The sequence below is a fragment of the Anas platyrhynchos genome, chromosome 8, assembly GCF_047663525.1.
Source record: "Anas platyrhynchos isolate ZD024472 breed Pekin duck chromosome 8, IASCAAS_PekinDuck_T2T, whole genome shotgun sequence".
NCBI classification, from domain to species: Eukaryota; Metazoa; Chordata; class Aves; order Anseriformes; family Anatidae; genus Anas; species Anas platyrhynchos.
The window spans coordinates 39861793-39865852 of record NC_092594.1 but is presented as its reverse complement, the minus strand read 5'-3'; the positions used below and the strand labels follow the sequence as shown (position 1 = coordinate 39865852).

At 48.3% G+C, this 4060-nt stretch overlaps 1 long non-coding RNA gene across 1 annotated transcript; it reads right to left on the bottom strand.

Moving 5' to 3' along the window:
• Positions 1 to 756: 756 nt before the first annotated feature.
• LOC140003036 (uncharacterized) lies at positions 757 to 1758 on the bottom strand. The gene is made up of 3 exons (XR_011810967.1): positions 1624 to 1758; positions 1297 to 1407; positions 757 to 822 (listed from the first exon to the last, which is right to left on the bottom strand). It is a non-coding gene; the product is annotated as an uncharacterized lncRNA (long non-coding RNA).
• Positions 1759 to 4060: the final 2302 nt, after the last annotated feature.

Sequence of the window (4060 nt, the reverse complement as noted above, 5' to 3'; positions counted from 1 at the left end):
CTTTTGCCGCACTTTTTTTTAACATTAAAAGGACAATACTTGCTGGGTCGTAACTAGAACATTCCTAACTGGAACTGGCTCAAACTTTTATTTACAATGAATGAAAGATCTAGGAGCAAAACAGACTATACACCAAAACAATCAATTCCATTCCACCCCCAGGAAAAAATCACATACTCTCATCCCCTCCTGTACCTCAGCCGCTTGCCTGCCCCACGTGGCACATGCTTCCATCTCTTCTCTTTACCCACTTATAGCGCCTCTAAAAGGCAAACTGGAATTTTACGCTATTGGATGTAGGAAAATAACTTCAGTGACAACCACACCCCCAAAATTAACAGCTACCTCTGCTCATCACGCACCAGAGTCACTGCAGAGGCAGCTGGTTGACACATCCTGCACTGCACACTGCATTTCAGCCTGAACAAAAGAAAAACACAGGCAGAAGATAAACATTCAGCTGCCAGCAGTAGCACCCATCCCTCAACAACATAAGCGACCCCAGCTTTACTTTTATCCTTTCAAAACAGCACTCCACTTGCCTCTGGACCTGCAAATTAGGTCCAAGCTTGAAAGGAGCGGCCAGCATCATCCACACCACCGGGGAACACAAAAGGACAAAAGAACCACTGTGCTTGCAAGCGCCCACCTGCCACGCTGCTCCTCTATCCCAGACAGACTCACCTCGGACCCTCTGAGGGAAACACCTGAGTGTCTTCCCTTCGCTTCAGGTAAGGGATGACCAGGCTGACAACACTCACCCTCCCTCACTGCTCCGCGACACGAGGATTTCCCTTTCCTGTCCACGACCGCACAAAGCACCTGCAAAAAAACAACAAAACAAAACAAAACAAAAGACAGAAAAGCACACTCTGAGGCACCTCACAGCCACAGCGTACCTGCTCCAAGACCTCTCTCTTCCCAGCTCTGGTACTTCAGCTGCTCACCAGCTCTAACTGAGATTCTTCGCCCACTGCACCACAGCAAACTCTGCCCAGGCCACACAACACACACTACACAAGCTACATTGCTTAAGACACACGAAAGCTGGAACGTTCCAGCCCAACAATTAGTCACGTCGCACAGGAAGGATGCCGCATACTCCTAGAAACCAAACCTTCCAGTCCTGAGCAGCTCCCCACCTCCTCATTCTAACCACACTCAGCAAACACACTGTTTGACCCTCAAAAAAAAAAAAAAAAGAACATGCACACACACAAAGAAAAACAACCGAGCTCCACAAATGCCAAAAAGACATGCACACACACAAGCCTCGGCAGGGGTAATCAAACTTACCCTTTGCAGATGAAAGAGGTGACTCTGATACAACTCTGCTCAGTCTCTTGGTAATGCTGCATCTACGCTGCCAAGCCATATGTAGCATTCAATCAAGCTGGTTTTAGTCCTCTGGAGAGTTACACAAGTGGGTTTATACATCTAGAGATTAAAATATAGCTCAAAAACAGAAGAGTATCCCACCATCCCAAAAAAACAGTGAGCCAGCAGCCCCTACTAAACATCCCGCTACTGAGTGAATTCCAAGCACTTAAAATCCAGAAATCCATAGGCTCCAGTCTGCCTAGAGAACCCTGCAACTGACTGAAGGAAAACCAAAGCACTTACCCCAAAGAGCAGCCCAAGCAGAAGGAGCTCTCTGCTAGCATGCCTGGGGCTCATATAGCATTCAGCCCCGCCCAGCACCCAAACCCAATCACCTGGGAAAGGGGAGGGGCAAAGCACAAGGAAGTAGGAAGAGAGCAAAAGAAGCAGCTGTGGTTTTTTTTTTTCCTTTTTTTTTAAGATCTGGTTTATCTCAAAAACATTCCGAGAGCAGACAAGAGACCTGTGGTGTTTCTAGAAGCAAAACTCCCCTTTTGCTTTTGCTGCAGCTTTTAATGTTGAACGGATAACGTCACCAAGCAAGTAACTGAAACTTCTTCAACTGGAATTAGTTTAAACACGCTCACCGTCATCTGCAAACACAGAGAACCAGCATTCACTAGCCCTAACCCTAACCCCTAACCCTAACCCCAACCCTCACCCTAAACTCTAACCCTAGCCCCAGCCCTCGTCCCCGAGAACTGCATTTCCCGGTATGCTCTGGGCACCCAACATGGCCTCCCGGAAGTCCGGAGTCCCAGAACTACATTTCCCGGTATGCTCTGGGCGCTCAACATGGCCTCCCGGAAGTTCGGAGTCCCAGAACTACATTTCCCGGTATGCTCTGGGCGCTCAACATGGCCTCCCGGACGTCCGGAGTCCCAGAACTACATTTCCCGGCATGCTCTGGGCAATCAACGCGGCCTACCGGAAGCCTTGTGACGGAAAACTACACCTACCAGCATTCCCTGCACAGCCGGCACGGCCAATCAGAGGCCGAGTTGTCGAGAACTCCATTTAACAGCACTCCCTGGAACCCTAGCCCTTACCGCCCTTACACAAAGAAGCCGCAAGCCCTAACCCTACAAATCCTCGAAACCCCTACAGACCTAACCGAAACTATCCACCACACTAAACCCCTGAAGACCTATGCCTAAAAGCCCTAACCCAAACACTTAAGACGCTCAAATCCCACACCCACAAAATTAAGATGCTCAAATCCCAAACCCAAAAAAATAGGACGCTCAAATCCCAAACCCCCTTCCGAAAAAGAAAATAAGAAAAATAAATCAAACAAAACAAAAACAACAAAAGGGGTAGACCTGGTGGCATCTGCCCTATAACCCTGCAAAAATCATGAGGGACATAGAACAACAAAGCAAACACACAAAGTAACATTGACATCCTATCCATAAAAGTGCTATAACAATTAATCACCTCCAAAGAGCTTCTTGCAATGAATGCACGTACTACTAGATTGGTTTCCTCTAAAATATCGTACAAGACTCTGACCCACGAAAAGAACCCTGCATGTAGCTAACAGAAGAATAAACAAAGCACCGACCCCAAAGAGCAGCCCACGCAGGAGGAGCTCTCTGATAGAATGCCTAGGGCTCGTATAACATTTGGCCCCGCCCAGCACCCAAACCCAATCACCTGGGAAAGAGGAGGGGGCAAAAAACAAGAAAGAGAGCAGGAGCAGCAGCTGTGTTCTTTTATTTATTTTTTTATTTATTTGTCACCTATCCCTAGTTTACAGCATGCGGAGTGCAGACAAAAGAACTGCGGTGTTTCTAGAAGCAAAATTTACCGTATTTTTGACTCAGCTTTGAACATAGAAAGGACAATACAACCAAGAAAGTAAATGAAATATTTTCAACGGGAATTAGCACGAACCTTTCATTTACATATGAAGAAAAATCTAGGAGCGTAGGAAATTACACATCAAAAAAAAAAAAAGACGTAATAAGCAACGCGCATGCGCGGCCCCCGGCCGCCTGCAGTACTTGTTTTCCACCAGCAGGGGGCGGCAGAGGGCGCCCGCGGGCGTCACCGCGCATGCGCGCCCCCGGCCGCCTGCAGTACACGTTTTCCACCAGCAGGGGGCGGCAGAGGTCGCATGCGGGGAAAGCACAAAAAAGCAAAAAGAGGAGCAGCAGCAGCTCTGGTTTATTTACTTATTTATAAGGCTTAGCTCAACAGCATGCAGAGTGCAGACAGGAGAACTGGGGTGTTTCTAGAAGCAAAAATCCCCTTTTGCTTTTGCTGCAGCTTTTAATGTTGAACGGATAACGTCACCAAGCAAGTAACTGAAACTTCTTCAACTGGAATTAGTTTAAACACGCTCACCGTCATCTGCAAACACAGAGAACCAGCATTCACTAGCCCTAACCCTAACCCCTAACCCTAACCCCAACCCTCACCCTAAACTCTAACCCTAGCCCCAGCCCTAGTCCCCGAGAACTGCATTTCCCGGTATGCTCTGGGCGCTCAACATGGCCTCCCGGAAGTCCGGAGTCCCAGAACTACATTTCCCGGCATGCTCTGGGCAATCAACGCGGCCTACCGGAAGCCTTGTGACGGAAAACTACACCTACCAGCATTCCCTGCACAGCCGGCACGGCCAATCAGAGGCCGAGTTGTCGAGAACTCCATTTAACAGCACTCCCTGGAACCCTAG